We start from the raw sequence: 18,023 nt of genomic DNA, 5'->3' as shown, positions 1-18,023 counted from the left end.
GGTCAGGTTTTTTTTGTGGATTCCATTGGATGTTCCTTTGATGGCGAGCTACCCAGGTGAATTCTGTAAAGGAGAAGGGGACAACAGTTAATGCAAGGATTCATATAGACTGAGACTTTGCCTTTTTCTAAAATATTGAAGAGGATTTCAGTAAGGACTGTGGCTAACAGCTCATTTGCATCGTTGGACTTGAGATAAGTACTGAGATCAGAACTGAACTGATTTGAACTGAACATTGATTCCTGAGTTATGATTCCTGGACTGTGATTCATATCCTAATGTGAACGTTTGAATGTCATTGTTCGATTTGTACTTTGAATTTGAGCCAGTGCATCAGGGTTATAGCTCACTGTGATTGTGTATACCAGTGAGGATTGAGTACTCTAAAGAGATCTTTTATTCATTTTATTTTATTCATTGATTTATTTTATTGGGTTATTTAGTATTTTTGCTCTTCTTTTTTTTATCCAAGGCCTTTTTCTTAAACTGGGGAAATTTTATTAAAAGTGTTTTCTTACTATATTCCTGTGACAGCGTTTCCAGTGATTACCCATCTCCAGAGAGCCGTTCCTATAGTTTCTGAGGTGCAATTGGCCTGTAGAGTCCAAAGGAGTTATAATTGATGCCTTGTAAATAGAGTTTTATTCACCTGATATAATTATACATTTCTGGTTATTATTATCATCATCATTTACTTACCTTATACATATTTGTGTTAATTCTCGGGCACCAGAGATATTTCTAAATTTATTAGTCCAGAGGTTGTGTAAAGTGTTACACATTAGTGGCGAGCCAGCCAGGAGGTGGCGCTGTGTTACTGGAAACGCTTTGAAAAAATACTTTAAGCAACCCAAACAGTCTGATGATAAAATGGAAGTAGTTGTCAACGAAGGCATTAAAGTCCCTAACCTCAGAAAGCAGCACCGTTGGTAAATATCCAAGCAACAAGGCCACTTGAACTTGTCTGTATGGATTTTCTATCTCTTGAGCCAGATAAGAGCAACACCCGGGATATCCTTGTGATTACCGATTACTTTACCAAATACGCGGTTGCTATACCGACGACCAACCAAAAAGCTAAAACAGTTGCTAAAAGCTTATGGGAACAGTTTATTGTGCATTATGGTTTCCCAGAACGCTTACACTCCGATCAGGGACCAGATTTTGAATCGCATACGATTAAAGAGCTTTGTGTGATAGCTGGTATCCAGAAAATCCGTACTACACCCTACCATCCCCGAGGAAACCCAGTGGAGCGATTTAATCGCACACTGCTAAGTATGCTGGGAACCCTGGAGGAAAAAGATAAAAGTTGTTGGAGAGAGTTTGTTAGGCCCTTGGTTCATGCGTACAACTGTACAAAGCATGAAAGTACAGGATTTTCCCCATATGAGCTGATGTTTGGCCGTCAACCCCGACTGCCACTTGATTTGGCATTTGGTTTGCCTACGGAGAGTAATTTGCAGATCTCACACTCACAGTATGTGCAACAATTGAAGTCTCACCTAAAAGAGAGCTATGATGTTGCTATGCGTAATGCACAGAAACTTGCAGAAAGAAACAAAGCCCGCTTTGACAAGTGTGTGAGTGAGTCTGTGCTAGAGGTTGGAGATCGTGTGTTGGTGCGAAATGTCAGAATACGTGGGAAACATAAACTTGCTGATAAGTGGGAGTCTAAGGTTTATGTCGTGGTGAAGCGAGTGGACAACTTGCCTGTCTATATTGTTCGTCCAGAGACTAAGGACGGTCCACTTCGTACTCTTCATAGAGACCTGTTACTTCCTTGCGGTTTTTTGCCAGTATCTGAAGCTGAAAGTTCAATTGAACCAAAAGCCGCTTCTAAACCTAAGACTAGGTCAAGAATTGAGATGCAAGAGTCAGAAGAACTGACCCTTAATCCAGAAATTGATGATGAAACCTCTGATCCTGTGTTCAGAATTTGTCCAGTTAGGAAAACGAGGTTTATAACTTATCATGACTTGTCTAGACCAGACAGTATCTTACCTGATGTAACTTTAGAAAGACCCTTACCTGTGAGTAATTCAGAAGAAGTACTTTCACCTGAAAAGAATAAAGAATACTTACCGGTTGAAGTTCCTGTTGAAAACTTACCTGATGTTGCAGAATCTGATGAGTTGACTTGTTCTCCTGAAATTCCAGTGAGTGGTAATGAAGTAGACAGTCCTGGAAAAGAGTGTAATGAAGTTAGTCATGCTTCGGATGAAGATGATAATGTTGTCACTGAAACTCAAAAGTGTAGACGTTCTACTAGAAAAAAAAACTAAACCTAAGATACTTACCTATCCAAGTTTTGGAAATCCCTTAATTCAAGTTGCGCAATCTTTGTTTCAAGAATTAAATAATGCTTTTGTTACTGCCTTGAGTGGTATTGAGGGTCCTAGTGAGTTAATTGAAGAGTCTCAAATAAAAGTTGTGTAAGGATTTACATATCTTAACTTAGGATACGAGGACGTATACCTAGTTAGTAGGGGAGGTTGTAACCCTGACCTAATTTAGCTCAAGTTAAATAATTATTTTTCATATTTATATGTTCATGTTTTATAAATGTTCGTTGCATTTAATAAGTTGTAAATACATTTGTAAAGTGGGAAAAATTGTGTAAAAAGAAAAAATGTTTAATATGACGTAGCTGAGAATTGACCAATCAGATGAGTTCAGACGCTCTGTGTCGCGTGAGTCAGCAGAATCCGGGTCATACGGAGAGAAGAGCGCTGAACTTGAGTGTGTCTGTTTATAACTTGAGAAAATAAGACTTAAAATGTTAAATATAATTGAAATCCTTTTGTAATCTATGAGGGGAGAACTAATTTGAACACATCCGTGTATATTTTTGTTGGAGTGGATTTTATTTTCGTTTTTTTACCGTGTTGAAGCATTGGATGTGGTGAGTAAATACTTTAAAATTGCTAAAATTGCTTAATATTGAAAAATAATCACAAAACAATTGTTTAAATGTCAAATGTTTATTTAAATTGTTGTATGTATGTAATATTTGTCATGTATTTTGTACCATGTGTGTTATTTGACGACGCGATTTAATGCACGTGAGCCTGTAATGAACAGAAATTAACATTAAGCAGTTGGTGATGATAATGATGTTACATTTTGGTTACAATGAGGTTATTGTGATGAAAAAACAATACTTATCCGGAAGTTTTGTTAATGTTGAGATGAACATAGCTTAAAACAAACTTTGTGTTGAATCTCTGGCTTATTTTAAATAGGTCAGGTTTTTTTGTGGATTCCATTGGATGTTCCTTTGATGGCGAGCTACCCAGGTGAATTCTGTAAAGGAGAAGAGGACAACAGTTAATGCAAGGATTCATATAGACTGAGACTTTGCCTTTTTCTAAAATATAGAAGAGGATTTCAGTAAGGACTGTGGCTAACAGCTCATTTGCATCGTTGGACTTGAGATAAGTAACGAATATCTGATATCAGAACTGAACTGATTTGAACTGAACATTGATTCCTGAGTTATGATTCCTGGACTGTGATTCATATCCTAATGTGAACGTTTGAATGTCATTGTTCTCTTTGTACTTTGAATTTGAGCCAGTGCATCAGGGTTATAGCTCACTGTGATTGTGTATACCAGTGAGGATTGAGTACTCTAAAGAGATCTTTTATTCATTTTATTTTATTCATTGATTTATTTTATTGGGTTATTTAGTATATTTGCTCTTCTTTTTTTTTACCCAAGGCCTTTTGCTTAAACTGGGGAAATTTTATTAAAAGTGTTTTCTTACTATATTCCTGTGACAGCGTTTCCAGTGATTACCCATTTCCAGAGAGCCGTTCCTATAGTTTCTGAGGTGCAATTGGCCTGTAGAGTCCAAAGGAGTTACAATTGATGCCTTGTAAATAGAGTATTATTCACCTGATATAATTATACATTTCTGGTTATTATTATCATCATCATTTACCTACCTTATACATATTTGTGTTAATTCTCGGGCACCAGAGATATTTCTAAATTTATTAGTCCAGAGGTTGTGTAAAGTGTTACATATAGCAAAGAAAAGGCTATAGTAATTGAATATTGACGGTTGATACATAAACAACATCAAACATAATCATTTAATGAACAGATTTATTAACATAGTTTTCCCCCCTTATCAGAAGCATCATTTTCTGTTAATAATGAAATACTACTGTGTAAGGTCCAGAACTCTCATAGCAGTTTATCATGCTGAAGGATTTTGATAATTTGCACATAAACATTAACCGCTGAACGATGTGAGACACCCCTCGCTGCAGACTGTAGCGCCGTGACATCATGTACTGACGTCAGGTATGTCCTACGTAGCGTATGTCTTTAATGCGCATGTACAAAATATTTCACTTTAATCAGTAGGTGGCGGTAATGCGCCTAAAAGTTTAACCAACCTTAATAATACAGCGAAGAAGAAGTTTTTCTCGTCTGCAGTTTGGATTAGCGTTTTTTCGAAAGGGATTAATTCGATTGCGGTAAGTCGATTAGATAAAATAAATATTTATGCTTTATGTTTGCTTTTAGTTGTTATTAAAAATGATTTCTGTTCAAAATTGTACTTTCGAACTTTTTTGCTTATAAAACTAATTTAGTGTCTCCCTAGTTTAGCAAATCATGTTGAGGAATTGAGTTTCTCTATATTTATCAAAGAAAATTTACGTTCATGTGACGGGCAAAAAAAAAATGTATATGTAAAATATACAAAAAGCAAAGCTGAAATTGATTGCATATGTGATTTTCTATCTACATGCATGTTTCTGGAAGGTTTAACTTACTGGAAACAGTCACCAGGTTCAGTCCAGCTAAGCCAGGTTAGTTATTTTTTGCATAACTGTTAGTTTTAATTTATTATTTATTTTAGGACTTAAAAAGAGAGACACATAATATGTTAGTGTTATTTTTCTAACTAAACCATGTCTTAAACGAAACCGGACCAGATAATGAACTGATGTCATCTGTTTGAACCACAGTGCTTATGAGGAAGGCTTCCTTACTTGGGGACTGCTTCAGGATGTAGAATGAACAGTGAGTAACCACAAGCATACATCTATATTTTTACCCTTTACTCATGCAGTGAAGTACAGTAGTATGTGTACTATTAAATATGTCCTTGGATGTTAAAAGATTTTAAAATATTCTTCTTTGAACCTCAGGTAATACTGATTACCTTGATTTAAGTATTCTGTATGCATTAATGGTTTATAAATTATAATGTGGTTTCTTATAGAATTGGTTCACTTTTATTTCTTGACATGGCATAATGGTCAAAATCTCAATCTATCTGTTTCTCTTTTTATTGTCTAATGTAGTTGCATTTTTAACTGACTGTTGTCTATTTTTGATAGATGCCACCTAAGATCCTGTGGCAGATCCTGATGGGAGTAGTCAAGGTTGATGGCGATGTGGCAGTCTTGAGGCTTGCACTCAAATGCTAGATGTTTAGGGACATTGTTAGTGAGCCCAAATTTAAAGAACAGGCTCACTTTTTGTGGCTTGACAGTAAGTTCTTTTAATCCTTAATAATACTCAAAAAATTATTTAAGAAAACTCTTTGTCTGTCCACATCTTTATTATCTGGTAGACTGTATTGCCTTCAAAACCCTTTCAGCTAGAAAAGTACCCTGAACTTAAAATTGTACTAAGCATATCTTTGTGTAATGTAATCTCATTTAAAATGTTTTCCTTATATGACTATGTTAATGCTGTTCTTTAAAATAATTGAATATTGTTTAATCTGTATTTTGTCTAAATTAGGTCATGAGAACTGGATTGTGTTTTACAGACAACAGTTTCGGATGCCCTACTCTGTGACTCAATGCTTCCACTGTGGAGAAATCTTCAAAGACTGTCCACCTGGCAATGTTGGGGGTGGCAGAAGGGGTGTCCTAAGGATTTTATTCTAAAAAGGAGTTTGAAGGCTGTTGCTCCACTGACTTTTTTTTAAATGATGGAGGGGAATTTCAGACAGAATAGATAAAGTTATTAATAAAGGATGGATGGAATGCAACTAGGCAATAAAAATTGGCTATAGAACTTGAGGAAAACATACGGTACTTTGAAAAAATATGCAAAATGTTATTTTCCTAGTATTGCATCCCTAAGTTGATGTTTCGAATTAAAATACAGTTTACCTAACAGATCTTTCATATTATGATGCTAAACAGGCTCTTAAATAGGACTTTGGTCAGATGATGATGGGTGCATCCCATGATTTCATTCTTATTTTATGCCCATAATAATTAAAATAGTGATGCTTTTTGCAGTATGGGATGGTGTATAATTTTCCATGAAAGTAAATTTATTTCAGAAGACATAATTCCTTCTACCTCAAAGTGAAAACAATATTTTAGGAACTCTTCATATCTTCTAGATGTCCATTTGACCCCCACAGGGACTATAAAGGGACCTACCATCTTCCCAATATTCCAGTCAAAATCATTACTCTGCCACCTCTCCCTAATGTTACAGTCTTGTTTGAACATAGTGGCTATTAACCAATAATCCAGAATGACATTCATCTACATTATTCAGTGTATTTTTGCATGTCAATAAATAAAACTGTTTTAAAATATTCTTTGTGTATTCTTAGCTCACATCAAATGTCTCATTTTTGCAAGTTGTGGTTTGGGGAGGGGTAAAAATACAGCTTTATGCACTGAAGGATCCTGTATCGAGAGGTTCTTGGGATTCCAGAGACACCAGCAGGTTTAAATACATGTATTCTTCTTACCTGTGTTTTTTAATTATTCCTTTTTTAAATATTTTCCTAAAAATATATTTTAAAAAGCCTTATAGTCAAATCTTTCTGTATTGTGAATCACTCATGAATAATTATAATAGTTTAATGATTTCTGTTTAGGTCCACCAAATATAAATTGTTATACAAAATAATTTGCTTTTTTTACGATAATGCACACTTTTTTATACCCATACTGTATGAGGACCACAACTTGCTCTATACTATGGAACAGCATATTTTTCAAAATATTAAAATATCTTTTGACATTTTTATTTCATTTAAATATAACAGCATCCACACTGTCATATAACTGTTGAGGGTGAAATACAATTTGAAAACTTACTGGTTGTATTGGAAAAATAAACAAAAATGGCATGTGCATAATAATTTGGAACGCGGTGTATTATACCCTGTATATGTATCGTTTTATGTGTCCTGTTTATAAAACGAAGCAACATTGTGTTATCATTGAGATTTTGATGTGTCTTCCAAAATAAAGGATGCGGAAGCTGAAAACTTACTGTACATAGTTGATTTAATTTAAATTACTTTACCATAAATGTCTAACTTTTTTTTGAAAACAACAAATATGCCTAAAAATATAAAACCCATAAAAGAACCATATGACAGAGGGAAGATTAAAATATATACAAGGTGTCATTAATGTTCACTGTTCCAGTATACAAAATAAAGTTTGCTCTGTACACAAACGTTTAAAAAATACAACTGATAATGCTGAGTTTGCTCTGTAATTCCATATAATTGTTTTATGCGTGTCAAAGGCGTGTCACACGTCGTTAAAAGACATGAATATTAAAGACATACCATGCGTCACTCTGCGCATGCGCACCGAAGACATACGTGACGTCAGTACGTGATGTCACCGCGCTACAGTCTGCAGCGAGGACCACTTGAACGATGTAGATGCACAGACATCAAGAATCAGAGTATGAATCTCAACAATGGTGACAAAGAAAATGGTAAAAAAGTTCATTATTTATTCATGCCGCAGTGCATTCTGGGAGTCCTGGATGAGATTTGTAATTTGTTGATACCCAGCATGCATTGCAGCATGAAGCTTTTCATTTTATTGTCACCATCATTGTGATTCATACTCTGATTCTTGATATTTGTGTGTCTACATTGTAGAACAGTTAATTTTGAGTGTCAGTGTTTCAAAATTCTTCAGAAAGACAGACTGCTAAGAGAGAACTGGATCTCATACTATGTATCACAAGTTTTTATATGATGATATTTAGACTTTATTTACTGAACTGACCACCACCAAAGTATCGCACTCTGCTATAACAAACATGTCTTAAACTCACAAAGTTATAGCAATCAAATGATTGAACAATGTAAGAGTCACGAGTCAAGTTTAACTAAATCAAACACTGATCACAATAGTGGTGACTTTAAATGAAACAAAATCTCAACCTAAAGTAAGAAAATGACTCTACCAATAAGATGTAAAAATGCAATTTTAGGTTTCAGACAGAGATGGTGAGAGAGAGGATAACAGCGCTTTTAATTCTGCTTCATTGTTACTTTTTAACACTCTGTAAGATTGGGACAATATATAAATCCAGCAGTGTTCATTAAACTCTGGATTTCTCTATGTGAGGGCTTCCTGGGGGCTAAGTGAGGGCTGCCCATGCAGGGCCAGCGCTAAGGGGCCAACGTTTTGCCAGTGAGAAAACCTGTGCGGGGCCCTTAGGCTATGCCCATACAGGCCCATCGTAAGCTTACTTGCAGGGGGAAGGTGCTGGAGTCTGTTATAGTGAGCTCAGAGGACAGAGTGACAATTACAGTGGGTCAAGTGCAAAACGTTTTTGTCAGCTTGATCCACGTAAGGCCACCGGACCAGACAACATCACTGCTTCTATTTTGAAAACTTACAGCAAGGACCTAGCTTCAGTGTGGCAACCTATCTTCCAGCAGTCCCTGGATACACATACTGTTCCCATGGCTTGGAAGACATCGCACATCATCCCTCTACCAAAGAAATCATCTCCCCAGGAGTGCAATGACTTTAGACCTGTGGCATTAACATCTGTACACTGTAATCCCAAACAGTTGTACTAGCTCATAACTAATAAGGTCATAACAGTCAAATGTCGTTATGCAGTTGACCAAACTATAAAGTGTTGAGCTCTGTTGAGATTTATGCCACTTTAGTTGAATAGGGCTCAATATTTTATAGCCAATTTCTGTGAAACGCTCAAAAAGTTTAAGAACCATACAGTAGTGTCATGACGTTATCGACGTCATGACGTTCTGGTGGGTGGGACTTATCTCTCCCTCAGGAATGTGGAGTCAGCCATCTTGAAATTTACCTGATGCGGGAAGTTTTGGCCAGCACGTGTGGATATGGTACACAGTAAAAAAACATTTTATTTGTTTGGAATGCGCATTTTTATCCCCCGCTTCAAACCACAACCTCCTCAGTTATTTTCATAAGTCTTATTGCCCTCGTCTTCTCAAGCGCCGTCTTATCATCAGCCCAGATTTGGTAAGTAACTCTGTTTTTTTATTGAATTTCGATAAAGTCTTACATTTGAAACTAGGAATACATTTGTTCAATGTGCACAGTGAATATTTGTTGTAAAACGTTTTAAAATATGCAAGTAATCGTAACTTTAGATGTTTTGAACTACGTACGTTTCCCATAATGCATGTTTGCCCGGGACATTAACGGTGGAGGTAAGTTTGAACTTTCTGGCAGAGAGAATCACTTCTAATTTTATGCATTCGTTAACGTTATACCTGCTTCCCGGTTTCTGCCGGTTGTTGTTTTCGCTGTTTATGCATCTGCGTACTTTGAGAATAATATACGTGTCCGCGTTACGCAGTCAATATTTAACGTTGTCGAGTTGTCTGTAACGTGTGTGTTATCGTGAAACGAACAGTGATAAAACATGATATGAGTGTGATCATGATGCTAACCAGGCCTGTGTTTGTATTTCTTCGTAGGTATAAGTGTGTGTCTTTGAGATCATCTCGAAAACATTTTAACAGTTCAGGTAGGATGTATTATGAAATATTGTTATTAACTTTTTGTTTTATCTTATGTCTTTCTACCGTCGTCATTTTGCTAATTATTTAAATGTTTTTATCTCAGCTGTGGGATTCACAGTTGATCACTTGAGCCCTTTATTAATACTTTGTTAAAAACAACAACATCAGAAATAGCAGATCTATTCTTTGCGTGTTAATAACTAACTTACTCATCTTTTAACATTTAAATTTGCACTATAATTAGTGTACAAGTAATGTTTTTTTATAGATTTGGAAACGTTTTATCTGTATATTCACTTTTTTAGATTTCATTTATTAGGTTTTATTTTTTAATGTTTTTGAACATTAACATATCATCTTTGTGTGCATGTTGTGAACAGATATCTGAGTACAAAGAGTGCTACAGAGAGTCAGCGTTTCACCATCAGACCAATAGGTGAGTTTTGTAAATTGTGTACTAACGAAAGATTTTCGCCCCAAATTTTTTACAATGTTAAAGGAACACGCCCAGATTTTGGGAATTTAGCTTATTCACTGTATCCCCCAGAGTTAGATAAGTCCATACATACCTTTCTCATCTCCGTGCGTGCTGTAACTCTGTCTGTTGCAGCCCTTGCTAGCTTAGCTTAGCACAAAGTCTGGAAGTGAATGGCTCCAGCTAGCAAACTGCTCCCAATAAGTGACAAAATAATGCAAACATTTTCCTATTTATGTGTTGTGATTTGTATAGTCAAACCGTGTACAAATAGCAAGGTGATATGAGACACAGCCATCTTTTAACAGTATACATACTGGGAACTATATTCTCAGAAGGTGAAGCACGGCTACTTGGGCGGAGTGATTTGCTCACAGCACCCGAGAAGCCCCTGGTGAGGAGCAGAGAGTTCGGTCAGATTTGTGCAAATCACTCCGCCCATGTAGCAGTGCTTCTCCTTCTGAGAATATAGTTCCCAGTATGTATACTGTTAAAAGATTGCTGTGTCTCATATCACCTTGTTATTTGTACATTGTGTGACTATACAAATCACAACCCATTAATAGGAAAATGTTTGCGTTATTTTGTCACTTATTGTGAGCAGTTTGCTAGCTGGAGCCATTCACTTCCAGACTTTGTGCTAAGCTAAGCTAGCGGCGGCTGCTTCAGACAGAGTTACACCACACACGGAGATGAAAAAGGTATGAATGGACTTATCTAACTCTGGGGGATACGGTGAATAAGCTAAATTCCCAAAATCTGGGAGTGTTCCTTTAAGGTTTTTGCAGCAGAAGACTTCATCAAATTACTGATGTGTTGTCAAGCAGTTTCAATTGGAGAAGTCCAAATAACTTCTGTTGTCGTTAAATTTGATTTACAATTTTAGGTGTTTTTCCTTTGTGAGTTAAAGTATCTACAAAAGAAAGTTATTAATTGAAAAATGTTTTAATAAAGAAATGCTGACCCAAAAAACTGAATCTACCATGTATAGTAGTGCTGTGTTCAAAATATCGAAACGACGATACATCGTCATGGACGCCTGGCGATGCGCGCATCGATACAGCACCTTCAGTATCGATTCGGATGTACTTTTGAAAGTAACGTGACGAATTGCTGTTGATCCATATGGAAAGGACGCATGTGTCCCGTGGAGTACGTAGAGTTAAAGGTGGTGGTGTATACTTTCACTTTGCGTGTCTGTCTGTCGAGTTCAGTATGAAAGCGCAGATATCTTAGCCTATACTACTGCAAAGGGCTTTATTAGCCATGCTCTTATAAAACAGTACTAACGCATTTGAGAAGAAACACGACAAAGATTTGCATGTGAAAAGTGTATGTCTAGAGAAGACATACAGAGCTACTTCAAACTATAACTGTCACATTAATAATCCGATTTTCTATTAAATAGTATTAAGTCTGACTGCATGTTTATAGATATATTCATAGATGTAGAATAATGAGAGACAAGAGTAAGGCACCATCCTTGTAAAACTGCTTTTAAAAAAAACATAAGTTAAGTACTAACTCTGGGATTTTAAATATTTCTAATAGCTAATAAATGAATGGCAAAAACACAACTGTTACAACACTGCTTATTCAATGTACAAATAATAATAATAATGTTACTAAATTCTGAACAAAAATGTAATTCAAAATAGTCTTGTATCGGGACCCTTGTATCGGGATACGTATCGTATCGGGGAATTGTTGGCGATACACAGCCCTAATGTATAGCAATGAGCAACATCAGAAAAAGGAGCTATTTAACACTTTAATTTTTTGAGCGTTTGGTCTGCATTTTTGTAATGACTATTGCAATGGATTTTTTTGGTCCATCTAGGAACAAAGTGATGAAAATGAGACGAGCCCTTGTCCTTTGTGCACGACCTGTGTACCTGCGTGAAGATGTCTTCAAGTTCTTCAGGAACTGCAATGTAAGTGTACTGGCCTCACTACCAATCCCTTTGCCTAGCTATTCAGTCAGCTTTACATATGACATCACTCAACGGACTCTAGCAAAACCAGGGGTAGGGCTGGGCAAAAAATCGCCTGTGATTCTCATGCGCGTCTCATCAGTAAAGCCGGTTTGGTGATTAGTAGTAAATTGCCTTCACCTGCTTTCAGATTGAGCGGCATTTACTACACAGAGCTGTATTTCACCAAGAAGCTTGGCAAAATCGCGTTCATAATCGTGGAAGATTGTCTTCGATTATGAACGCGATTTTGCCTAGCTTTCAGTGAAATACGGCTCTGGGTAGTAAATGCCGCTTTATCTGAAAGCAGGTGATAGTGGTTAACTACTAATCACCGTATTGGCTTTACTAATGAGACACGCATGAGAATCGCAGATGATTTTTTTCGCCAGCTCTACCGGGTGGTATTCCAGAAAGCAGGTTAGGTGAAAACTTAGAGTGAACCCTGAGATGAGGGAAACTCTTGAGCTATCCATTCCAAAGGGAAGCCGTAACCCAGGAACAGCTCTCATGAGCCTAAAAAAAACATTGAACAACATTCAGCCACTTCCTCAAAGGCTAATATAAAAGAAAGTGATGTTAAATTCAATATGAAAAGACAACTGCATTTAAAACTCAGTGACTGGTCTGTGATTTTTATTACGGCCGCAACTAGAAAATGTCTGCTTCCTGTTTTCTTTCCTGTTGTCATGGAGAATCTCATTATTGGAGCTCCATTGATGATGGATTTTTACTAGTCGTCACGCAGGAGCTCAACTTAGAGTTAACATACTCAGAGTTGACTTGCCTAACTCAGATCAGCTGTTCTGGAACTGAAAACTCAGTTTCACTTCAACAGGGTACGTCAACTCAGAGTTCAGGGTTAGGCTCAGAGTTTGTTGAACCTCCTTTCTGGAATACCCCAATAACCTGTTTATGAAGTTTACTTGAGTTGTTATTCTTCAAACTGGCATGTAGAAATTACATAAATAAAAAGGTAAGTATAAAGCATTCAACTAAACAAAAAGTATGCGAACAGATAGGTGTGAAACTAACGTAAGATATCAGCATATGTAAAGAAAATAGTTTAAACATATAGGTTAGTTGCAGGCTAAGTGACAGTTATGTCTAAACATCATTAGAATGTTTTGTGTCCTTGAGGGTCTGAACTCATTCTTGTCTTATTTGTGTTTTATAGTCACCAGATGGTCCAGACCTCACTGACACTCCGGTGGCTCTCTTGAACAGTCTTCATGTATGACCCTACTGATGGTGCCCTCTTCAGCCCTGAGAGGATCAGTATTGTCGTGGAGGATGAAATACTTGTGAGTGGTCCCATAAATCTGGTTGACTCATTTCTCCTGCTATTTGGGTACATCTATGCAATAGACTTTCAGTACCCAAAGAATCACAAGCTTACATTGACATTTATCCCAAAAGTTGCCATGCGTCTTGAGGACAACAAACTACTGAAAGGGCGTCTATTGATGCTGAAGAATGATTTGTTAAATGAGTGGAGAATGGATTATTTGTTTAGATTTTTAGGATATTTAGGTATTTAGTGTTTTTTCCCCTCTCTTTATAAATGTAACCCTTTGCCTCTTTTACCTCAGATTTAAGACGTGACACTATTTGCCTGTTCTACCTCAGATTTAATACATTTTTAAATATGATTGTTAAATATGAAAAACATTGACATTCAATTCATGCACTATACATGTTTAATGTTTTGTTGCCTTATGCCTACCTTGATGTTGCCAGTTGAAGTATGGCACAGTAGAAACCAGCACTTTATTCAAATGATTAATTAAAAAAAAAAGTGATTTGCAGCCTTTAAGGTACAGTAGTGGCAAAATGTTTTTAAATCGTGTTAAATGACTCCACATTCTAATAGTTGTCATTGCTGTTGAGGATAGATTATACTAAGAATCTTGTTAAATTATATATCAAATCCTTTGTGAGTTTTAATCCTAATTTTTACTGAATAATATGAAATATTATTAGACCCAAAATACTGAATCTACCCTCTGAAGCAATGGCCACTATCAGAATATGGAAATAATAACACAGTGTACTTTATAAAAACAAAGTATGTTTTAGAGACGTTTTCTTTTGTTTTAGTTTATCACAAGCACTTTGTTTTGACAGATCTGTATTAATTTGTGCCTTTTAAAAGCACATTGTGTTTAATAAAAAAGTTGTTAAATTGTCACTGTGGTGTCACTTTTGTGTTTTCTAACATTACTAGCTGATATAACTGAATATTTATTCATAAATATTAATTAAGAATATAAAAAAATTGGGTGTATTTCCCACATTATATGAGTTGAGGAATATTAAAAATTTTGAGTGTATTTCCCACATTATATGAGTTGAGGAATATTTAACATTTTGAGTGTATTTCCCACAATATATTAGTTGAAGAATATTTAAAATTTTGAGTGAAATACTCCCAAATTATAAGTTGAGGAATATAAATATTTATAAGATAACATTGAGATAATTTAAGGCAACTGAAAATGTAATTTTTGTTTTATGTAAACTTAAAACATTTAAAAACATCACTAAAATATTTTTGTGTAATCTGTTACAAAATAAATTTTAAGTTCTGTGAACTTATTAGGTTTTACAGTGTACTAATGAAGTCGTTGGAAAAAATTATATCTTCTGTACTCTCTAAATCTATACAGGATATACTGGATCCGTTCCAGTTCGCATACTGTACAGGCAACAGCGCAGCACGGAGGATGCTGTTGGTACTCTCATGCATCTAGTCTCAAAACATTTGGACACTCCGAGGATAAATCCTTATGCCAGGGTGTTGTTCATCGACTTCTCCTCTGCTTTCAATACAATAAGACCAGATATACTCTTATCTAAAATGGCTCAAATAGGTACGAATCCATATCTCATTCACTGGTACAGTTCCTTTCTCACTAACAGGCAACAGCTGGTTAGGGTCAATAACACCTATTCCCCCATGGTTGTAACCAGCTGTGGGGCCCCACAAGGATGCGTAAGCTCTCCTCTGCTCTTCACACTGTATACAAACGATTGTGTTACCTCTGTTCCTAACTATCATTTCATCAAATTTTCTGATGATACTGCGCTGGTAGCTCTGATGAAGAAGGGGGAGGGAGCTGACCTTTATGTGGAAACAGTGAGTAATCTGGTAAAGTGGTGTGATTTAAATGCCCTCATCCTCAATACACAGAAAACTGAGGAAATAATCTTCGGTCCTCTCATGAGTGCGACATCACACCAATAATCATTCATAATCAAACCATTAAACAGAAATCATCATTTAAATATCTTGGAGTGTACGTGGACCGAGATCTAGCCTGGACCCATCATGTAGATTATATCTGCAGCAAAGTACAGCAGAGAATCTACTTTTTAAGGAGACTAAGGTCATTCGGAGCGAGCAAGGAAATCCTGTGTCTTTTCTATGATTCAACAATTCGAAGCATTCTGCAGTATGGAGGTGCAGTGTGGTTTGGGGGCCTTTCAGTTCAGCTGAAGAACAGGATTTTACGGCTTCTGGGAGTTTGTTCCAAGTTGGTGGGACATTCACTGGAGAAAGCGTTCACGGAAAGCCACTTGCTGCACACCGTCAGATTGGCTGGTAAAATCTCACAGGACCCTTCCCATGTGTTGCATGGGGAGTACCAACTCCTGCCCTCCCGGAGGCGCTATAGGGTCCCAGACTGCAGAAAGAACAAATACAAGCACTCCTTTGTTCCTCTGTCAATATCCCTATTAAATCAAAGTATGAGGGCAAAGAAGTGATGGTTTTCCCACTCACCTTCACTTTTATTATTTTAATATTAGTATTATTTTTATCATGTTTATGGGTATTTCGCACCATTCTGGTAGGGCACGGTCTCCCTCTTATTAATTAAGTATATATGTATATTTTTAATGTTGTCTATATGTTTTAGTATGGTTTTTATGTTGTTGTGTTATGTGGTAATTGATGGAGCTTGTACTGCAAGACAAATTTCCGTGTACACGGACAATAAAGTGCTATCTCATCTTATCTCATCTCATCTCATCACTATTGTGTTGGAGTTTAATATTGGTTTCTGTTTGTTCTTTGTTTCTAGTCAGTTTCGCAACTGTGCTAAAAAGGAAACGAGGGTTGTTATGATTTTCTTTAATAAGCGTACTAAGATAGGTAGATCTGGCAGTAAGACTTTCTGTGAGTAAAGCGGAAAATATCTGTAAGAAGGAAAGTTGACCGGAACGAGGATATTAGCTGTGTGAGTGACCACGTCTGTTGTGGAGCCCTTCAAAGTTCGCCCCTGTCTAGATCTCTGGGTACATGTCAGGAAACAGACGGATCGGCTTAACCGTCCGTCTGTTAGCTGCCGTGATATGTCAAGATCACTTATATCCCAGCACATCGAGTCAATCTTACCAGAATATCAACACATTTCAACTGTATCTGTTCCCCGAACAAATAAATACAGAGCACCGCTTGCCACATCTGGTACAAATCTGATTAATATAAAATTAGAAAACAATACATTAACAGATGAACCTCGAATGTTAAAATTCGGCCTTCTTCCCAGTTAACAGAAAAAAGTTCTAAGAACGTTCCCTGAAAGTTTTTAACGTTCCCAAAAACGTTCTGCCAACGTTAAAAGTGTCCAGTTTTCTTGACGTTCTAAGAACGTTTTTGTGTTGTCTCAACGTTAGAGGAATGTTACATTTTACCATTTTTAAACGTTATGACAATGTCATGTTTTAATGTTCACAGTCACACAATGTTTAAAACAACAACTGTTTATTATATTAACTTCTTTGATTGTTATGTAAATGATAGAGAAACATTGCATTTTATTATATTTATTTTTTATATTTATATTATTTTATTATATTTATTATATATTATATATTTATTATATATTATATATCTATTATATGTAAGTTTATATGTTGATGTTTTGTTTCATTTTAAGTCACCATTATTGTGATTAGTGTTCGTTTTAGTTGGGCTCTTGAGCCTTGTCCTTTGCTTGCTAGTTTTTCCCTGGTTGTGTTAACTTTTTGTTAATACACCACATTTGTTATGAACATGTTACGTTAGTAGTGTAATTCTGTGGTGTGGTGGTTGGTACATAATGGTAAAAAATCATACCTAATTAATTTACTAATCAAAAGTTTGTTTTCTGTCAATAATGTAAATGAGATCCAGCACTTTCACAGCAGTTTGTCATTAAAGAGTTTAAGAAACTTTGGACAAATAATATCTGCTGTATAATTGGGACGCACAAACATCAAGAATCAGACTATGAATCTCAACCATGGTGACAAAGAAAATTGGAAAAAAAATCTTTATTTATCCATGCTGCAGTGCATGCTGGGAGTCCTGAATGAGATTTGTAATTTGTTAATACCCAGCATGCATTGCAGCATGAAGTTTTTCATTTAATTGTCACCATGGTTGAGATTCATAGTCTGATTCTTGATGTTTGTACGTCCCAATTAAATAGCGGATATTTTTGTCCAAAGTTTCTAAAACTCTTTAATGACAATCTGCTGTGAAAGTGCTGGCTCTCATTTACATTATTGACAGAAAATAAACTTTTGATTAGTAAATTAATTAGGAATGATTTTTTACCATTATGTACCAACCACCACACCACAGAATTACACTACTAACTTAACATGTTCATAACAAATGTGGTGTATTAACAATAAGTTAACACAACCAGGGAAAAAACTAACAAGCAAAGGACAAGGCTCAAGAGCCCAACTAAAACGAACACTAATCACAATAATGGTGACTTAAAATGAAACAAAACATCAACATCTAAA

General features: G+C 36.1%; 2 long non-coding RNA genes across 2 annotated transcripts; both read left to right on the top strand.

Annotated features, from left to right (window-relative positions):
• The first annotated feature begins 4,332 nt into the window (after positions 1–4,332).
• On the top strand, positions 4,333–7,240 carry LOC135721093 (uncharacterized). The gene is made up of 5 exons (XR_010521411.2): positions 4,333–4,491; positions 4,781–4,827; positions 4,987–5,041; positions 5,362–5,515; positions 5,771–7,240. It is a non-coding gene; the product is annotated as an uncharacterized lncRNA (long non-coding RNA).
• A 1,579-nt stretch (positions 7,241–8,819) lies between these two features.
• LOC135721301 (uncharacterized) lies at positions 8,820–14,581 on the top strand. The gene is made up of 5 exons (XR_010521477.2): positions 8,820–9,267; positions 9,729–9,778; positions 10,154–10,209; positions 12,089–12,182; positions 13,399–14,581. It is a non-coding gene; the product is annotated as an uncharacterized lncRNA (long non-coding RNA).
• The last annotated feature ends 3,442 nt before the right edge of the window (positions 14,582–18,023 follow it).

The sequence above is a fragment of the Paramisgurnus dabryanus genome, chromosome 24 (genome assembly GCF_030506205.2).
Source record: "Paramisgurnus dabryanus chromosome 24, PD_genome_1.1, whole genome shotgun sequence".
In the NCBI taxonomy this organism is placed as follows: domain Eukaryota; kingdom Metazoa; phylum Chordata; class Actinopteri; order Cypriniformes; family Cobitidae; genus Paramisgurnus; species Paramisgurnus dabryanus.
The sequence above is the reverse complement of the archived record's forward strand: the minus strand, read 5'-3'. Positions and strand labels throughout refer to the sequence as shown.